Genomic DNA, 21,738 nt, shown 5'->3' with positions numbered 1-21,738 from the left:
GTACCTCCCCATAGCCTTCTCGTCACCCAAGAATTATCAGGGCCATAACCCTTCCATTTGACAAGGTACTGAAGCCTCCGCCTCAAAAAGCGAGAATCCAAAATCTTCTCAACCACATACTCCAACTCCCCATCAACCAACACAGGGGCCGGAGGATCAACAGAGGAAACAACGGGCACCACATATTTCCGCAATAAAGATCTATGGAAGACATTATGGATAGCAAAAGAGGCCGGAAGGGCCAATCAAAAAGACACCGGATTAATAATCTCAGAAATCCTATAAGGACCAAAAAACCGAGGCTTAAATTTAGGAGAAGAAACCTTCATAGGAACATGACGGGAAGACAACCAGACCAGATCCCCAACCCGAAGCCGGGAACCAACACACCGACGATGGTTAGCAAAACGTTGAGCCTCCTCCTGAGACAACACCAAATTGTCCACCACATGAGCCCAAATCTGCTGCAACCTGTCAACCACAGAATCCACACCAGGACAGTCAGAAGGCTCAACCTGCCCCGAAGAAAAACGAGGATGAAAACCAAAATTACAAAAGAAGGGCGAAACCAAAGTAGCCGAACTAGTCCGATTATTAAGGGCAAACTCGGCCAATGGCAAGAAAGCCACCCAATCATCCTGATCAGCAGACACAAAGCATCTCAAATAAGTTTCCAAAGTCTGATTAGTTCGCTCGGTCTGGTCATTTGTCTGAGGATGAAATGCGGAAGAAAAAGACAAATTAATGAAACAGCCTAGCACAAAAGGCCCGCCAAAACCTAGAAACAAACCTGGAACCTCTGTCGGACACAATATTCTCTGGAATACCATGCAAACGAACCACATGCTGAAAAAACAACGGAACCAAATCAGAAGAGGAAGGCAATTTAGGCAAAGGTACCAAATGAACCATCTTAGAGAACCGGTCACAAACAACCCAGATAACCGACATCCTCTGGGAAACCAGAAGATCAAAAATAAAATCCATAGAAATATGCGTCCAGGGCCTCTCAGGGACCGGCAAAGGCAAAAGCAACCCACTAGCACGGGAACAACAAGGCTTGGCCCGCGCACAAGTCCCCCAGGACTGCACAAAAGAACGCATATCACGTGACAAAGAAGACCACCAAAAGGACCTACCAACCAAATCTCTGGTACCAAAAATACCAGGATGGCCAGCCAACACAGAACAATGAACCTCAGAAATCACTCTACTAGTCCATCTATCAGGAACAAACAGTTTCCCCACTGGACAGCGGTCAGGTTTGTCAGCCTGAAATTCCTGACGAACCCGTCGTAAATCAGGGGAAATGGCAGAAAGGACCACCCCTTCTTTCAGAATGGAAACCGGTTCAAGGACCTCAGGAGAATCAGGCAAAAAACTCCTAGAGAGGGCATCAGCCTTAATATTCTTAGAACCCGGAAGATACGAGACCACGAAATCAAAACGGGAAAAAAACAAGGACCATCGAGCCTAGGATTCAGCCGTCTGGCATACTCAAGGTAAATCAGATTTTTATGATCGGTCAAGACCACAATACGGTGCTTAGCTCCCTCCAGCCAATGTCGCCACTCCTCAAATGCCCACTTCATAGCCAACAACTCCCGATTGCCGACATCATAATTGCGTTCAGCAGGCGACAACTTACGGGAAAAGAAGGCACACGGTTTCATCAAGGAACCAACAGGATCCCTCTGAGACAAAACGGCCCCTGCCCCAATCTCAGAAGCGTCAACCTTAACCTGAAACGGAAGAGAAACATCCGGTTGACGCAACACCGGGGCAGAAGTAAATCGGTGTTTAAGCTCCTGAAAGGCAGAGACAGCTGCAGAGGACCAATTCGTTACATCAGCGCCTTTCTTCGTCAAATCGGTCAAGGGTTTAACCACACTGGAGAAGTTAGCAATGAAACGGCGATAAAAATTAGCAAAGCCCAAAAATTTCTGAAGGCTCTTCACGGATGTGGGTTGAATCCAATCATGAATGGCCTGAACCTTAACCGGATCCATCTCTATAGATGAGGGAGAAAAAATGAAGCCCAAAAAAGAAACCTTCTGCACTCCAAAGAGACACATAGACCCCTTCACAAACAAAGCATTATCACAAAGGATCAGATATACCATCCTGACCTGTTCCACATGAGATTCCCAATCATCTGAAAAAATTAAAATGTCATCCAAATATACAATCATGAATTTATCAAGATAAGTCCGGAAGATATCGCGCATGAAGGATTGAAAAACAGATGGAGCATTAGAGAGCCCGAATGGCATCACAAGGTATTCAAAATGGCCTTCGGGCGTATTAAACGCAGTTTTCCATTAATCACCCTGCTTAATACGAATAAGATTATATGCCCCCCGAAGGTCAATCTTCGTAAACCAACTAGCCCCCTTAATCCTAGCAAACAAATCGGAAAGCAGAGGTAAAGGGTATTGAAACTTGACAGTGATCCATCTCTATAGATGAGGGAGAAAAAATGAAGCCCAAAAAAGAAACCTTCTGCACTCCAAAGAGACACTTAGACCCCTTCACAAACAAAGCATTATCACGAAGGATCTGAAATACCATCCTGACTTGTTCCACATGAGATTCCCAATCATCGGAAAAAATTAAAATGTCATCCAAATATACAATCATGAATTTATCAAGATAAGTCCGGAAGATATCGTGCATGAAGGACTGAAAAACAGATGGAGCATTAGAGAGCCCGAATGGCATCACAAGGTATTCAAAATGGCCTTTGGGCGTATTAAATGCAGTTTTCCATTCATCACCCTGCTTAATACGAATAATATTATATGCCCCCCGAAGGTCAATCTTCGTAAACCAACTAGCCCCCTTCATCCTAGCAAACAAATCAGAAAGCAGAGGTAAAGGGTATTGAAACTTGACAGTGATCTTATTCAAGAGGCGATAATCAATACAGGGTCTCAAGGAGCCATCCTTCTTAGAAACAAAAAAAAATCCTGCTCCCAACAGTGAAGAAGATGGCCGAATATGCCCTTTCTCCAAAGACTCCTTAACATAACTCCGCATGGCGGTATATTCAGGCACAGACAGGTTGAAGAGTCGGCCCTTAGGAAACTTACAGCCTGGAATCAAGTCAATAGCACAATCACAGTCCCTATGCGGTGGAAGGGAGCTGGACTTGAGCTCATCGAATACATCCTGAAAATCAGACAAGAACTCTGGAATTTCAGAAGAGGAAGAAGAGGAGATTGACATCAAAGGAACGTCATTATGAACCCCCTGACAACCCCAACTAGTCACAGACATAGACTTCCAATCCAACACAGGATTGTGTACCTGCAACCATGGAAAACCCAGCACGATAGCATCATGTAAATTATGCAACACCAGAAAACGACAATCTTCCTGATGGGCTGGCGCCATGCACATGGTCAGCTGTGTCCAAAACTGGGGCTTATTTTTAGCCAAAGGTGTAGCATCAATGCCCCTTAAAGGGAAGGTGCCACCAGTTTTCTTGTAGTTTGTTTTTTTGTGAAATTAAGCTTAAAATAGTAAATAAAATGTATTAATGCAATGTTTGCACTGTTTGCAAACATTTCTATATGAAAAATATTATATATTTTCTTACAAATATATATATTGACCACTAGGGGAGCATTTTCCGTTTTAGACCTCAAGCAGCTATAGTAAGACTTACCAGCTTTACTGTTAGCTGGAAAATTGGGGCAGTACCTGCTGACATCAGCATTTCCCTCCCCTTTTGGGTGGTCTAATATCCCTGGGACAGAATGAAGAACAGCATCACAGGGCAGAGCCTTTTTGTGTGTGACTGACCTGTGATCTGCTATCACCAGCAGTTACTGCATCAGAAGCACAGTTAGTTTATGTGGTGTTTATGGAGCAGTATTGTCTGTGCAGAGCTGTCTGTGACTCATCCCTCAGTAAGATAAGAAGGAGCTCCAGGTCTGCAGTGAATGGCCAGGCATTGTGGAGGGAGGGGAGAGATACATTGTATGGCAGAGAGAGGTGTCAGGTGTCACCTTTCTCTGCAGGCTGGGAATGCAGCTTAACGGAGTGAATGGAGCTCCTGTGATAGAGAGTAAGTGGAGCTGGGCAGAGAGCACTGGGCTATAATAAAATGGCTGCTAGTCACACCTACAGCAGTGAGTTGTGCAGCCCACAGAGGCATGTCCAGCTCACTGCTAACGCCTCTCCAATGTTATAGATAGGGTCATCGCCGGTCTATTATCTCCTATGTCCATGGGGTGCTGTAAAATGACACTGTTAGTGTCGTGAACTGCTGTGAAACCAAGATGTCAGCCCCCAATTCCTTCTTTAAACTCATATAACACACGAAATCTGTTTCACATGCATTTAAAACTTGGTTATAGCAGCATGTTATGCTACATTACAGTGATTTATTAATGATCTACAAACGCGGTACCTTACCTTTAAAGGAATAGGGTTCTGCAAAGACTGCAAGGGGAAACCACAACGCCTGGCAAACTCAAAGTCCATTAAGTTCAAGGCGGTGCCTGAATCCACAAATGCCATAACAGAAAATGATGACAATGAGCAGATCAAGGACACAGATAACAGAAATTTAGGCTGTACAGTACTGATAGTAAATGAACTAGCGATCCTCTTTGTACGCTTAGGGCAGACTGAAATGACATGAGAAGCATCGCCACAATAAAAACACAACCTATTCTGACGTCTGAATCCTTGTTGTTCCGTTCTAGACAGAATCCTATCACACTGCATTGGCTCAGGCATCTGCTCTGAGGACAACGCCACGGCGCGCACAGTTCTGCGCTCCCGCAAGCGCCGATCAATCTGAATGGCCAGAGACATAGAATCACTCAGACCGAAAGGCGTGGGAAACCCCACCATAACATCTTTAACGGATTCAGAAAGACCCTTTCTGAAAATTGCCGCCAAAGCATCATCATTCCATTTAGTCAACACAGACCATTTTCTAAATTTCTGACAATACAATTCTGCTGCTTCTTAACCCTGAAACAGGGCCAACAAGGTCTTCTCTGCTTGATCCACAAAATTTGGTTCATCATATAATAATCCTAAAGCCTGATAAAAGGCGTCTACATTAAGCAAGGCCGGATTTCCAGATTCCAGGGAAAATGCCCAATCCTGAGGATCGCCACGCAGCAGGGAGATGACAATTTTAACCTGCTGAATGGAATCACCAGAGGATCGAGGTCTCAGAGCAAAAAACAGTTTACAGTTGTTTTTAAAACTCAAAAATTTGGACCTTTCCCCAAAAAACAAATCAGGAGTAGGAATCTTAGGCTCTAAAACCGGAGTCTGAACAATATAATCAGAAATACCTTGTACCCTAGCAGCAAGCTGGTCTACACGAGAAGCTAATCCCTGAACATCCATGCTAGCACAAGACTCCTCAGCCACCCAGAGATAAAGAGGGAAGGAAATACAAAGCAGGCTACAGAAAAAAAAATGGCTCAACACCTTTCTTCCCTTCTTCTGAGATGCATTTAACTCATTGATGGCCAGTTGTACTGTTATGATCCAGTGACCTTGGAGCCACATGAGACTTTCTCTGGAGTAGGTGGAACCTGTACTGACCGCAAACCCTAAACTGACACCGCAACTAGAAGTAGCCGTGGGGTGTACCGAACACATCCTAGACACCTCGACACAGCCGAAGGACTAAATACCCCTATAGATGGAAATGGGAATTCTATCTTGCCTCAGAGCAGAACCCCAAAGGATAGGCAGACCCCCACAAATGGACCCGTAGAAGCGCCAATTGGGCGTGAAATGGCCGTCGTCCCCGTCTGTTCACCTCTCACTCCTCTGAACTCCCCCGTGCCGTGAAAATTTATGTTTCACTAGCTTCAATAAAGACAAGCTTTGCATCACAGGACCAGTGAGTGTTGCCGTGGTTACTTCTGAATTTATTGGACACTTTTATTGCTTTGTTACACACGAGCACCTCCCGTGAAGACTGGTTCCCTGTCACACTGACATGTGAGTAACTTAGTCGCTACAGAGGCTGTGCGGCTTGTTTTTTTCTATTATTTTAGACCCCCCACAAATATTAACTGTGAGTATTAGAGGAAAGACACACGCAGGCAGAAAACAGGATTTAGCAAAAGAGGCCACTCTAGCTAAATAGAAAAGGATAGGACAGAATACTAAGCGGTCAGTAAAAAACCCTAAAAATATCCACAGCAGATAATACAAAAATTCCACCATCTAACTAAAGACATGGAATGTATAACTGCATCTCCTGAGAATCCAACTTGACTGAAAAAATCCAAACACAGTCTAAGCTGGACAAGAAAAAACAATGAATAGCACTGAATTGTAAAGCACACAGAATGTGTGCAGCAGAAACAAAAACCAGACACTTATCTTTGCTGATTTGGAAGCAGGGCAGGAGGAACCAGACAGAGATGCAAAACCTCCAAGAACAATGGACAACTGGCAGTGACTAATGAATCCTGCACACCTAAATACCCCAGTCAGAGCTGCAATCAGCAGGGACACCTGCCCAGGATTGCAACCCAGGGACAACTGCATTACCGCCAACAACCACCGGAGGGAACCCAAGAGCAGAATTCACAACACGGTGATGTTGGGGACTCAGGTTCAGTCCCAGGGGGGCCCCAGCAGTCTATACGGTGGTGCGCACGGCTTTCTGTCAGCTCTGTGAAGCGTGGTCTTCCCCTTGCTTCCGGATCCTAGGAATACTCCTGGAAACTGCAAGTCCCTTTCTCAGTATCTTCGTGGCTTCACAAGCTAGCACAGAACAGCCACCTTTGCTGTAACCCGGAAAAGTCTTGCACATTTCAGAAGTACACTCTGTCCCAGCCTGGGATCTTTCTTGTAGCAAACAGAACGCAGTTCTCTCTCACTAGAATCTTTTGCTCACACACGCAGACCAGGCTCAACTCCTCCCCTCAAGCTAGGGCAGTTCATCTTCACAGCCTTAAGCAGGGGAAAAGCAGAACATTCCATCTCACACCAGACAAGGGGGTGCAGTCTCTTAAAGAGACAGCGTGTTCCTTACTGTCCATAACAGCACCACCCTCTTACACATAGACGATATTTTCCTGGTCTGGACTGGGACATCCGACACCCTTGATTTATTCTTCTCTACCCTCAACGCCATTTTTCAGGAACTCAAATTCACCATTCATTCCCATGAAACTCAGATAGCCTTTTTGGACACCCTGGTACTGAAGGATGCCAATGGATTTCTCAAAACGGACCTATACACAAAACCCACGGACTGTAACAACCTATTACTCTATTCAAGCTGCCATCCAATCACTACCAAAAACAGTCTACCTCGTTCCCAATTTAAAAGAGTCTCCCGCATCATCACGGACCCCGAAACTTGACAAATCAGACTGGCATCCATGGCGCAGAAGTTCAGCGATAGGAACTACCCCTCTACTCTCTTGGCACAGGAACTCACTAGGTCCTCGAGTCCACCCATGAGTCCAGCACCACGCCAATCCCAAGATAGGATTCCGTTTGTGCACACTCACCATCCATTTATGACAAAGGTTTATTCTGTCATCAAAAAGCACTGGCCCCTTCTTGGTAGAGCCCGCCCTGAGATTGCATCCTTTAGGATGCCCGTATTCATGAGCACCAGGAGACCCCCCAACATCCGTGACCAAATAGTCAGGGCAGACATGGGCAGTGTACTCTGAGTACCTACTCAACAGTTCCTAGGCTCACGCCGCAATGATACTTTCCCTTGCTTGAACTGTGCCGCTTGCTCGAATGTGATTAAGTCCGACAATGTGACCCATCCAAGAACCGGGAAATCTTACCCTATCCGCGGATTTTATACGTGCGATTCAAATTTCGTGGTTTACGTCATTAAGTGCCCCTGCAGCCTGCTTTATGTGGGGGAACCACTCACCACGTACGTGATAGGATCGCAAGCCACAAGTCCACTGTTAGGTGTAACAAAATCTGGCTTCCCCTTCCTGACCACTTTACCTCGTCCCAGATGGGGCGGCAACCATGTTAAACTGTTGAGATCCAGGGAAACATACTGGATATATATATTAGACACCCTTGCACCTAGGGGCCTCAACAGGGAAATTGACTGGCTACTTTAACTTGTCCTTTCAGCTTACTAATTCTCTCCTCTTCCCTTACAGATCCGCTGAACACCATGGTGAGTTCCTTCAGTTACAAAATAATGCTAGATACCAGCCATTACCTCCATGATCCTTAGACTAGACCATCACTAAATAATGCTAGTTACCAGCCATTACCTCCATGATCCTCAGACTAGACCATTACATATGAGCATCCCATGTCTAGCATGTTACATCCTATGTGGACAATTTTATCCCCATTTTTGACATGCACTCCATTACGTATTGCCCCATCTACCATTGCGCTTTATGGCACTACCTACTATGATCCATTACTCTGTTTCAAGATGTACACGCAGACTGTGCACATTTTCTAACAATTTTTAACATGTGCAGGCTTTTTGACACATACTGCAACGCCAGTGCTGCCTTGCAATTAGACATACACAATAACGCCTGTTGCACAGGCGCAGAGGAATGCCCCATGCCTCTGACATCACTGCAGCACCCGCGTGTCTTAGCAACCAGGCCCATACAGAATCGCCGGCCGCGCATGCGCAGTAGCATCCCCACGCCACCGACATCACTTCCGGTACTGTAGGCCCCATTTCCTGTGCGCGCATTTAAGCCACAACACCGGCGGTCACGCTACAACTGGCAGCAGGGCGCGGGAGCGCCGCTCATTAATCTGACATCCAAGGTAACCCCTCTTTCTTATATTCCACAAACCGGGCCTCCTCCACTATTGCACATCAGCGCAACTATATAACTTTCATGTCCCTTACCTATACATTCTTGTACTCATCTACAGACACCACAGCAGGGCAATCTCTGCGACTATATACCCACAGCATCTTGGCACTTAAGGTACACTACTTACAGATTTGCTATGATCACTATATCCTCTATGTACCTCCTCTTACTTAGATGCAATTATCATTCCTCTTTAGGCTAAGTTCACACGTTGCAGAATTGCCGCGGAAATTTCCGCGGCAATTCTGCGCCTCCTGCCGCGGGTATATCGCATGCAGAATTAGCATGCATATACCCGCAGAAAACTAGCGTTTTGCAAGCATAATTAGCTTGCAGAAGGCTAGAGTTTTCCAAGCGATCTGTAGCATCGCTTGGAAAACTGATTGACAGGTTGGTCACACTTGTCAAACATAGTGTTTGACAAGTGTGACCAACTTTTTCTATAGATGCTGCCTATGCCGCATCTATAGTAAAAGATAGAATGTTTAAAAATAATAAAAATAATAAAAAACATGGTTATACTCACCTGCAGACCTCAGCGGCGTCCGTTCCTATAGCTGTTGTGCGGTGAAGGGCCTGTGATGACGTCACGGTTTGTGGTCACATGCGGTCTCGCAACCAATCACAAGACCGTGACGTCATCGCAGGTCCTTCACCGCCCAGCAGCTATAGGAACCGAAGCGGCAGCATGCAGCGGAGAGGCCGGAAGACTGCGGGGGACATCGAGGGTGAGTATATCGCTATTTTTTATTTTAATTCTTTTATTTTTTACCAATTATATGGTGCCCAGTCCGTGGAGGAGAGTCTCCTCTCCTCCACCCTGGGTACCAACCGCACATGATCTGCTTACTTCCCGCATGGTGTGCACAGCCCCGTGCGGGAAGTAAGCAGATCAATGCATTCCTATGGCTGCAGAATCGCCGCGATTCCACAATTTTAATGAACATGCTGCGTTTTTTTCTGGAATGCGATTCCGCTCAGGAAAAAAATGCAGCATGTGCACAAAAAATGCGTAATGCATTCTATTACATAGGATGCAAAGACTTTGAATACATGAAGAAAAGTCATCTCTCTACTACCATCTAGTGGTTATTCCCCGTATTACATGCAATATCAAAATGATTATTTGAGGGTTTGAATTAACCCCTTCACCCCAAAGCCTGTTTTCACCTAAGTGACACGGCCAATTTTTACAATTCTGACCACTGTCACTTTATGAGGTCATAACTCTGAAACGCTTCAACGGATCCTGGTGATTCTGAGATTGTTTTCTCGTGACATATTGTACTTTATGATAGTGGTAAAACTTCTTCGATATGACTTGCATTTATTTGTGAAAAAAACAGAAATTTGTCGAAAATTATGAAAATTTAGCAATTTTCTAATTTTTCGTTTTTATGCCCTTAAATTAGAGAGTTATATCACATAATATAGTTAATAAACAACATTTCCGACATGTCTGCTTTACATCAGCACAATTTTGGAAACATAATTTTTTTTTGTTAGGGAGTTATAAGGGTTAAAAGTTGACCAGCGATTTCTCATTTTTGCAACAAAATTTGCAAAACCATTTTTTTTACGGACCACCTCACACTTGAAGTGACTTTGAGGGGTCTATATGACAGAAAATGTCCAAAAGTGACACCATTCTAAAAACTGCACCCCTCAAGGTACTCTAAACCACATTCAAAAAGTTTATTAACCCTTCAGGTGCTTCACAGGAATTTTTGGAATGTTTAAAAAAAATTGAACATTTAACTTTTTTTTCACAAAATTTTTACTTCAGATCCAATTTGTTTTATTTTACCAAGGGTAACAGGAGAAATTGGACCAAAAAAGTTGTTGTACAATTTGTCCTGAGTACGCCGATACCCCACATGTTGGGGTAAACCATTGATTGGGCACATGGCAGAGCTCGGAAGGGAAGGAGCGCCATTTGACTTTTCAATGCAAAATTGGCTGGAATTGAGATCGGAACCCATGTCGTGTTTGGAGAGCCCCTGACGTGCCTAAACAGTGGAAACCCCCACAAGTGACACCATTTTGGAAAGTAGACCCTCTAAGGAACTAATCTAGATGTGTGGTGAGCACTTTGAACCTCCAAGTGCTTCACAGAAGTTTATAATGTGGAGCCGTAAAAAAAATTAATATTAATTTTCACAAAAAATGATCTTTTTGCCCCAAATTTTTTATTTTCCCAAGGGTAGCAGGATAAATTGGACCCCAAAAGTTGTTGTGCAATTTGTCCTGAGTACGCTGATACTTCATATATGGGGATAAACCACTGTTTGGGCGCATGGCAGAGCTCGGAAGGGAAGGAGCGCCATTTGACTTTTCAATGCAAAATTGGCTGGAATTGAGATCGGAACCCATGTCGTGTTTGGAGAGCCCCTGACGTGCCTAAACAGTGGAAACCCCCAGAAGTGACACCATTTTGGAAAGTAGACCCTCTAAGGAACTAATCTAGATGTGTGGTGAGCACTTTGAACCTCCAAGTGCTTCACAGAAGTTTATAATGTAGAGCCGTAAAAAAAAATTAATATTAATTTTCACAAAAAATGATATTTTTGCCCCAAATTTTTTATTTTCCCAAGGGTAGCAGGATAAATTGGACCCCAAAAGTTGTTGTGCAATTTGTCCTGAGTACGCTGATACTTCATATATGGGGATAAACCACTGTTTGGGCGCATGGCAGAGCTCGGAAGGGAAGGAGCGCCATTTGACTTTTCAATGTAAAATTGGCTGGAATTGAGATCGGAACCCATGTCGTGTTTGGAGAGCCCCTGACGTGCCTAAACAGTGGAAACCCCCACAAGTGACACCATTTTGGAAAGAAGACCCCCTAAGGAACTTATTTAGATGTGTGGTGAGCACTTTTAACCCCCAGTTGTTTCACTAAAGTTTAGAATGTAGCGCTGTGAAAATCAAAAAATCATTTTTTCTTTCCACAAAATGATGTTTTAGCCCGCAATTTTTTTCCCCCCAAGGGTAACAGGAGAAATTGGACTACAAAAGTTATTGTCCAATTTGTCCTGAGTACGCTGATACCCCATACATTGGGGGGAACCACTGTTTGGGCGCACGGCAGAGCTCGGAAGGGAAGGAGCGCCGTTTGAAATGCAGACTTAGATGGATTGGTCTGCAGGTGTCATGTTGCATTTGCAGAGCCCCTGATGTACATAAACAGTAGAAACCCCCCACAAGTGACCCCATATTGGAAACTAGACCCCCCACGGAACTTATCTAGATGTGTTGTGAGAACTTTGAACCAACAAGTGTTTCACTACAGTTTAACACGCAGAGCCGTGAAAATAAAAAATATTTTTTTTTCCACAAAAATTATATTTTAGCCCCCACATTTTTATTTTCCCAAGGGTAACAGGAGAAATTGGACAACAAAAGTTGTTGTCCAATTTGTCCTGAGTACGCTGATACTTCATATATGGGGATAAACCACTGTTTGGGCGCACGGCAGAGCTCGGAAGGGAAGGAGCGCCGTTTGAAATGCAGACTTAGATGGATTGGTCTGCAGGTGTCATGTTGCATTTGCAGAGCCCCTGATGTACCTAAACAGTAGAAACCCCCCACAAGTGACCCCATATTGGAAACTAGACCCCCCACGGAACTTATCTAGATGTGTTGTGAGAACTTTGAACCCCCAAGTGCTTCACTACAGTTTATAACGCAGAGCCGCGAAAATAAAAAATATATTTTTTTCCACGAAAATTATATTTTAGCCCCCATGTTTTTATTTTCCCAAGGATAAGGCTGGTTTCACACTTGCGTTTTTTTTAAAAACGCATGTGTGAAAAAACGCATGTAATCGCGGTAAAACGCATGCGTTTTTTTAGACGCATGCGTTTTTATAGAAAAACACAAGAAAACAAGAAAAAACCAAAAAACCCTAACCCTACCCCTAACCCTACCCCTACCCCTAACCTGAAATACGTGGCACTGAAATACGTGGCACTGAAATACGTTTATATACGTATATACGTATATACGTATATAAGTGCCACGATATTTCAGTGGCCACGTATATAAGTGCCACGTATATAAGTGCCACGTATATAAGTGCCACGTATATAAGTGCCACATATTTCATGTACATGCCACGATATTTAAGTGCCACGTATTTAAGTGCCACGTATTTAAGTGCCACGTATTTAAGTGCCACGTATTTAAGTGCCACGTATTTAAGTGCCACGTATTTAAGTGCCACGTATTTCACGTAAATGCCACAATATTTCAGTGCCACGTATTTCACTGAAATACCGTGGCACTTAAATACGTGGCACTGAAATATCGTGGCACTGAAATATCGTGGCACTGAAATATCGTGGCACTGAAATACGTGGCACTGAAATACGTGGCACTGAAATACGTGGCACTGAAATACGTGGCACTGAAATACGTGGCACTATGACTGTCAGAAAATGTTCATTAAACGGTTAGGGATGAGTTTAGGGGTAGGGTTAGGGTTAGGGTTTGGATCCCTTTATCACCTTGATGGTGGTGGGTGACTTTTCAGTGTGTTCTGTTTTTTTTCTATAAAAACGCATGCGTTTTTAACGCAAACAAACGCGTTGAGATCGGACGCCATGTCGCGTTTGGAGAGCCCCTGATGTGCCTAAACAGTGAAAACTCCCCAATTCTAACTGACACCCTAACCCCAACCCTAACCCTAGTCCTAACCCTAGCGCTACTTTCACACTAGCGTTTTTTTGCATACGTCGCAATGCGTCGTTTTGGCGAAAAAACGCATCCTGCAAAGTCATCTGCAGGATGCGTTTTTTCCCCATAGACTAACATTAGCGACGTATTGACACACGTCGCAAGCGTCGTGCGACGGTTGCGTCGTGTTGTGGCGGACAGCCGGCAGCAACAAACGTTACATGTAACTTTTTTTGTGCCGACGGTCCACCATTTCCGACCGCGCATGCGCGGCTGGAACTCCGCCCCCACCTCCCCGCACCTCACAATGGGGCAGCGGATGCGTGGAAAAACAGCATCCGCTGCCCCCGTTGTGCGGCGCTTGCACAGTATGCGTCGGTATGTCGGGCCGACGCAGCGCGACGGCCCCGTACCGACGCTAGTGTGAAAGTAGCCTAACGGGAAAATGGAAATAAATATATTTTTTAAAATTTTATTATTTTTCCTAACTAAGGGGGTGATGAAGGGGGATTTGATTTACTTATATAGCGTTTTTTGGGCGGATTTTTATGGTTGGCAGCCGTCACACACTAAAAGACGCTTTTTATTGCAAACAATAGTTTTTGCATCACCACATTTTGAGAGCTATAATTTTTCCATATTTTGGTCCACAGAGTCATGTGAGATCTTGTTTTTTGCGGGACGAGTTGACGTTTTTGCTGGTACCATTTTCGGGTACATGACATTTTTTGATCGCTTTTTATTCCGATTTTTGGGAGGCGGAATGAACAAAAACCAGCAATTCCTGAAATTCTTTTAGGGGGTGCGTTTATACCGTTCCGCGTTTGGTAAAAAGGATAAAGCAGTTTTATTCTTCGGGTCAGTACGATTACAGCGATAACTCATTTATATAATTTTTTTATGTTTTGGCGCTTTTACACAATAAAAACTATTTTATATAAAAAATAATTGTTTTTGCATCGCTTTATTCTGAGAGCTATAACTTTTTTATTTTTCTGCTGATGATGCTGTATGGCGGCTTTTTTTTTGCGGGACAAGATGACGTTTTCAGCGGTACCATGGTTATTTATATCCGTCTTTTTGATCGCGTGTTATTCCACTTTTTGTTTGGCGGTATGAGAATAAAGCGTTGTTTTTTGCCTCGTTTTTTTTTTTTTTTTTTTACGGTGTTCACTGAAGGGGTTAACTAGTGATATAGTTTTATAGGTGGGGTTGTTACAGACGCGGCGATACTAAATATGTGTACTTTTATTGTGTGGTGTTTTTTTATTTAGATAAAGAAATGTATTTATGGGAATATATTTATTTTTTTTTTCTTTATTTAGGAATTTTTTTTTTATTTTTTTTTTACACATTTGGAAAAAATTTTTTTTTACTTTTTTACTTTGTCCCAGGAGGGGACATCACAGATCGGTGATCAGACCGTGTGCATAGCACTCGGTCTGATCACCGATGTGACAGGCACGTAACAGAGGCTTGCCGGCGCCTGCTATGAGGATTCTCAGCAGACGCCAGCAAGCAGGGTCATCTTATGACCCGGAAGGAGTCCCGCGGCCATCTTGGATCCGGGGACTCCTTCCAGGTCACCGGAGCAGCACGATCTCATCGCGCTGCTCCGGTGGGAGAGCGCAGGGAGCCCCCGTCCCTGCGCGATCCCCCTCTATGCCGCTGTCACTATTGACAGCGGCATCAGAGGGGTTAAATGCCCGCGATCGGCGACAGCGCCGATCGTGGGCATTGCTGCGGGGTGTCAGCTGTCATATACAGCTGACACCCGCACCCGATCACCGCGGCGCTCAGCGTGAGACCGCGGTGATCGGGGCGCCGTACTAGTACTGCGGCTGGCACTAATGCAGTGCCGGCAGCGCCGTACTAGTACGGCGCATGTCACGAAGGGGTTAACCTATTGTATTTATGTTTTGATATATATATTCCTTACTAATTACTAAAGAGAAAATTAAGCATATTTGACTACAACAGTAATATTCTATATATTATTGCCGGCTCTTTTGTTGTGTTTTTTTGGCTTTTGTTTTTGGTTATTATTATTTTTTGTATTGTTTTTATACGGTATGTCTTCTGTTGATCTAAGGACTAATATGTAAAAGTGAAACTGTAAAAATTATGCTTAGGTCGTTAAAATTACATCTATTATAGACCGCCATACTGTGCCCTTTCTCCTTTCCCTCATGTATTGTCTATGACGCTTGAGTTCCGCGCATGCGCCCGCTTGTGAATCCTCTGGTGAATGGCGGCGCCTTGTTTGTGGTGGGCGGATCGCGTGGGGCCCCACGTGTATCGGCTCACACAACCTGGATGACGCCATCTCCCTCTGTTGCATTGCGGGCTGCTAGGATACGCGCGGTTACCTCCGGTTCACGGCTCTTTCTACTTCCGGTTCCTGACCTATTTATCCTGCACATTTTTCATTCCTCACTATGCGCCCCCTGACGAAGGTGTGCCGAAACGCGCGTTGGGGCGGACACCGGGACTCTACATCTGCTGCATACCTCAATTTTGGGTGATGTATTAATTTTTGCTATCGCTCTCTTTTGCTGCACTAAGCTGCACTAAGTTGTACATGGAATATGGTACTATTTACCACGGGACTTTGCACTTGCCGAACATTGTAACCATCACTTCTTTCTGCTGCAGTATATTATGTTAGGCTATATGCAGTATTACATTACTATGAATGGGATAAAGCGATCCTTTACATGAGATTCCTTTAGTTTGAATCCCCCCTATTTTGGTCTTATAATCTGTGACCCAATACACTGATAGTGTTGATAAGAATTTTCTGATATGGGTCCGCAGATGTACTTCCCGGTGTTCTGTTTGCACTAGTTGTTTTTATATTTTTTTATTGGGCGTCTATGTTGTCATCATTGCCCGTTTGCCGTTCACCACTAATAAAGCAATTTTATTAAAAAGACATAAGGTTATCTTTGGATTCATTTCCTCCCCTTTGCTTGTATGTTGTTGAGATAACTGTCTTGATCCAAACATTAGGGCAAAAATATTTCCATCTGTTAGGTATTGGTATTTGATATATATAAATTCGGTCTTATCTGTTCAGATGGTATACTATATACACGTTTTGCCTTTGGTTACCCCTATCCTTTTTCAATAGGATGCTTAATGGTAGCATTTTTTTCGCGGTTTTATAGCGTTTTTATAGCGAAAAACCGCGAAAAAAACGCGAAAAATATGCTACGTGTGCACACAGCCTTACAGTGTATGCCTTTATCTTCAAGGATCACAAATCCTCTCTCTTGTGCATAATTAAGGTAAATAATGCCTTATCTGGTTTTACATATGTGCGTAGTTATATGAACTAGCTTCCTTAGCCTTCTACCCTTGTTGTTGTTATAATTACCAACGCCTCCTTCTTGGCGTATATACGTGGTGTTCCCTATATAATACGTACCATGATTTTACGCGGTTACTATGTCTGATTCCCTTTATTATTTGTTTATGTTTTCCTTTTTTCCTTCATCCAGGTTGGGATTTTTTATTTAAATTTAATTTTATTATTGTTTACCGATTTTGAATACTATGTATTGTACATACTGTATACTTATGTATTTTGTTTCTGTTTTTCCCTAGCGACTGTATGATTAAGGCTCTGGTAGGGCCGAAACGTCATAATTACCTTTGGTCGCGTTCACATCACATAGCTATTTTGTTAATAAATTTCCACCTTTGCAATATATACACAGAGTGTGCGGTGTAGTATATTTTCTATGTACGTAGGGCTTTCATAGCCCACTACACCTGCACCTCGCTCCCTTATTTACCCTGAGTGCGCGCCAATTTTCTTTACTTAAATAGTATTGTATAGATTGTAAGCTTGCGAGCAGGGCTATCGCTCCTTGAACTATGTGTTACTTTGTAATGTCTTTATTGTTTGTACATGTCCTTGCTTAATTCTAAAGTGTTATGGCTATAGAAATAAATTTATTTGTATGAAGTTTGTTTTTTTTCAGTAGTAAATGAACTACAGGGTGGGCAATTTATATAGATACTTTGCAAAAAAAGAAAAAAAAAAGCATGAACCGCACCTCCAAAAATTATACGTTGATCTAAAACCGCTAGGCAAAAATTTATAAAACCGAACATGAGTTTCTTAGTTTAACATTCTGATCAGACTGTATGAAGCCCACTGCCACGTCACAGCAAACCTCGTAGTGGGTCCTACCGCCCTAACGGAGCGGAGCCGTGTGGCGACCAGCAGGGCAGACCGTCTGTTGCCCCACAGCACCCATGCTGCAAGACTGAGTCCCCATGACTCCAGACCGCGCAGCCCCACCAGCACAAAACCACTGCAACAATGGCCGCCACACAGCACCCACACCAAAATGAAAGGAGCACTTAAACTCACCTTCCTAAATGAACTACAGGGTGGGCCATTTATATAGATGCACCTAAGTAAAATGGGAATGGTAGGTGATATCAACTTCCTGCTTTGGCACATTAGTATATGGAGAGGGAAAAACTTTTCAAGATGGGTGGTGACCATGGCGGCCATTTTGAAGTCGGACATTTTTTAATGCAACTTTATAAATGGCCCACCCAGGTGTATCCATATAAATGGCCCACCCTGTATACTAGAGTGACTGCAGACATGTAGTATTAGGCAACAACTTTAAGGCAGGTCCAAGTATGCAGTGCTAAGATGCACGAATTTCACAGTCTCAAAGGCAAATATGAGGCTACGGAGCTCGCATCAGGAGACCGCAGTCAGGCCAAAATTTGCAGTCCATACTAAGACCATGAACTTTGGACATGTGAAGCTAGATGCGGTCAGCATATGGTTTTAAATAATGCACAGTAAAAAAAACTGCCTAACACCTCATCACAGCATGAAGTAAGTGAGAACAGGTGCAGGTTGTTGTGGCTGTATTATACAGGGTTGGCCTTTTATGTGGATACACGTAGGTGGGCCATGCATATGGATACATCTAAATAAAATGGGAATGGTTGGTGATATCAACTTCCTGTTTGTGGCACATTAGTATATGGGAGGGAACGTTTTGAGATGGGTGGTGACCATGGCGGCCATTTTGAAGTTGGCCATTTTTTATTGCAACTTTATAAATGGCCCACCCAGGTGTATCCATATAAATGGCCCACCCTGTATACAAAGCCAAGAGTCCAGGAGCCACTTTGTGAACTCAGATATATGCAAATATTGAATACTGCCATGTACATTATACTAAAAGCAAATTAAGGTGTTTAGCAGATAAACTGGCCAATTGACGTGAGCCAACCAGACACAAAGTGATGTTATTTCGATGAGACGCCAACCATTTTTTCAGACATGTTTTTCCCAGGCCAAAATCTTTCAAATTTAAAGGGCAAGCAGGATCCAGCACTAATTAAAAACAGTCTCAGACTTATGGGAGAAGCTCAACTATGCAATACAGAAACAAAGTTAGGCAAAATATGCAGTGCCCTTCCTTAAAGAGAACCTGCCAACACAACTTTGTAATGTAAAGTAAAGACATAACTGTAATGGTGCTGTAATACTGATTAAATTGATACCTTTGGTGAAGAAATCCTCTGTGTTGTTCTTCATTAATCACCATTAGAAGTTTACTGCCAATTAGATTTTGGTGCACATGGGCCGGACAGTGCACTGGGTCTTCTCCTTCCTGTCTGTGATCGCCTGACCCCCTACACCTGCCTCTGATGTTTGAATGACAGGTCATTGCTGAGATTTCAAACAGCTGAGGCCGGTCAATCAAAGAGCGGAGACAGACGAGGGGCCGGAGAATCACAGATAGTGAAGAGAAAATCCTGTGCACAGTCCAACCCCTGTGCACCGAAATCTACTTAGCAGAAAAATGGTTATCAAAGAAGAACTACAAAGCTGATTTCTTCACCAAATGTACCAATTTAATCTTTTTTATAGTGCCAAAACATTTATATAGTTACTTTTCATTGCAAAAGGGTGATGATAGGATCACTTTAAATGGTCACTTCATCTAAGAAAGCACACCTTCTTCAGTGCTAAATAAGAATCAGTTACGAAATAACTTACAACAGAGGAAGTTGTATAATTTAGGAAATAACCAAGTCACATCTACAAATGCTTGTTGCAGTCAACAGAATCATGTCCCCTCCATTGTACTGAGGAATTCGACATGTAAGTAACAATTAATTGTAGCTATAAATCTATTTTTATGATGTTACCTATCATATCCACAAAGTAGAGCTCATTGTATTATCAGGTTATTCATAGCTACTGACTTGTAATACCCTGTAAAGGTTGTTTACTGCTATGGCTCATCTTGGCGTTTTCAATATATGTGGCATTGTGATGAAATTGGGTGCATTGTGTAAACAGAAAGAATTTGGGCATCACAACAGGAAAAAAAATAGTATTCTTTGTCTATGTTATCAAGCAAAGTAATACATTAGGAACTTAGTAAACAGCACTAGAGTGCAGATTGGGTATTGTTTTAAAATTCAATGTAAAGTTAAGGAAACCATTCATTTTTTTCTTTCCTCTTAATGAAAACTATTTGTTGAAAGATTCCAATGTTGTATAGACGCTGGTGATTTTTTAAAAGTAACAAGCAATAATAAAAGAAATTGGGTACATTTGCTCACATACGCTGCTATGGTCACTACATCGATGATACACTTCTCATTTTTCAGGGCGATGTAGAGTTGACTGTTTGCCAGATATTTAAGTGTTAATATATTGTGTGAGGCAGTGACCAGTGTTATATGTGAGAGTCACTGTGTCCTCCAGGATGTACTAAGAAGCATATGGAGTCCATGGGAATGCATTGCAGTCACAGGCATAGCTGTGATTGCAATGCAAAATAAAAGTGAACATTGGTCTTGGGCATGCTATGTGTCCAGGGCAGATATAAGAAAACCTGTTCTGGGTTTGTATTCTTGAAATGCACTATAGGATGTTAGTGGGGCAGTCTATTTCCTCCCCGGCCTCTCCCCAGGGAGCAGAGGGTTGCGTGTGTCAGTTTTAGTCTTGCAAGCAAGCAGAGAAGGCTCTGCAGAGCACTACCTGTGTAAGGCAACACAGGGCCAAGTGGAGCCAAAAGGTCTGGCACCCTCAGCGTACACAGCGGTGCCATAGCATATGGCAACTGGTCACGGACTATCTTTGTTTTTGTTTTCCCGGCTGTGATCCAGAGGAGCTGATTTACTTTCTCTTTTGTGAGTACGCTGTTTATTAAAGAGACTTTACTTTGAACTTTTTCTGGGTCACTGATTCATCACTGCACAGCGTGGACACCGCTGTACTACAATTGTTTACATCTAATCTTTATAGGTAGACCACAGCCTCAAATCATTATTGCATTTGCTCCTCTTTTTTGTTCAGTTTTTGGTGTTTTACATATTTTTGTCTCTTACTTTGCTCACTTTGTAACCATATGGCCACTTATTGAATATTGCTTTTGTGGCTCCCCTGAGGGTCCAGTCGCCACAGAGGTACTGCACCTCAACAAGAGGTTTGGTGCCCCAACTCTCTGGTAAAGTGGGAACACTATACAGAACCTTGACACTTGCACCCATCACTAGACCTCTCCGGGCCAGGGAGGGATTAGGTAGAGGATGTGGGTGAAGAAAGTGGACAAGGGAGGAGAGAGTAAGTAAGTCAGGCAGTCTGTGGGGAGGAGGAGAGAAGAACAAATGTGAGAAAGAGTTGGAGCAGGGGACGGGAGCTGAGAGGAGCTCGTCCCAGGCAGAGGGAGAGAGAAAAGGAGATAGAGAGGAGAGAAACGCTCCCAGGAGAAACAAAGGGGTCCTAGGGGCACGGGAGGTGTGGAAGCCACCCGTGGGGCCCGTGTCCATGCTGACCGTCGTGGGGTGGAGGGACCAGGTCACGGTAGGGGACCGGCCCCAAACTAGTGGAGGTACTACAAGTCCCAGCTAGAAATCTGGAAGCTGTGGTACCTGTATGTGCAACAGCCACAGCCACGCACAGCTCGCTGAAAAGGGAGTCACAGAGGATCAAGGGAACAGTGAGGACATTGCCCGACAAGACCCATGACTGTTGGCTTAGGATACTGGACGCGGAGTGCAGGGCAGGAGAGGTGGGAGCCAGCACCAGTCAGTCGGCCAGGAAAAGGCACATAAGAAGGGGGTTCTGGACAAGTGCCCCAAGCTACTGGAGAGTTGCCTGGACCACTGACCAGGAGGACACAGCACCTGGCTGGGTAGCATGCTTTGAGAACTGGGAGTAAACTGTGGAAAC

The 21,738-nt window shown here is 43.7% G+C and overlaps 1 protein-coding gene across 10 annotated transcripts in view; it reads left to right on the top strand.

Annotated features, from left to right (window-relative positions):
* Window positions 1-21,738, top strand: part of LOC143768701 (myelin-associated glycoprotein-like) — a 76,864-nt gene that overhangs the window by 7,665 nt on the left and 47,461 nt on the right. For 4 of the 10 annotated variants that reach the window (XM_077257354.1, XM_077257353.1, XM_077257350.1 and 1 more), the window contains exons 1-2: window positions 8,710-8,778; window positions 8,890-8,945. The exons of 2 other annotated variants lie outside the window; for them this stretch is intronic. The gene's annotated coding sequence lies outside the window, so the exon portion shown is untranslated. Of the gene's footprint in view, window positions 1-8,680; window positions 8,779-8,889; window positions 8,946-19,569; window positions 19,657-21,738 lie in introns of those variants that run through there. 4 more of the 10 variants (XM_077257351.1, XM_077257345.1, XM_077257355.1 and 1 more) reach the window with 3 other exon arrangements.

Source organism: Ranitomeya variabilis, chromosome 4 (genome assembly GCF_051348905.1).
Source record: "Ranitomeya variabilis isolate aRanVar5 chromosome 4, aRanVar5.hap1, whole genome shotgun sequence".
Lineage (NCBI taxonomy): Eukaryota > Metazoa > Chordata > Amphibia > Anura > Dendrobatidae > Ranitomeya > Ranitomeya variabilis.
This window is presented reverse-complemented; position numbering and strand designations above follow the sequence as displayed.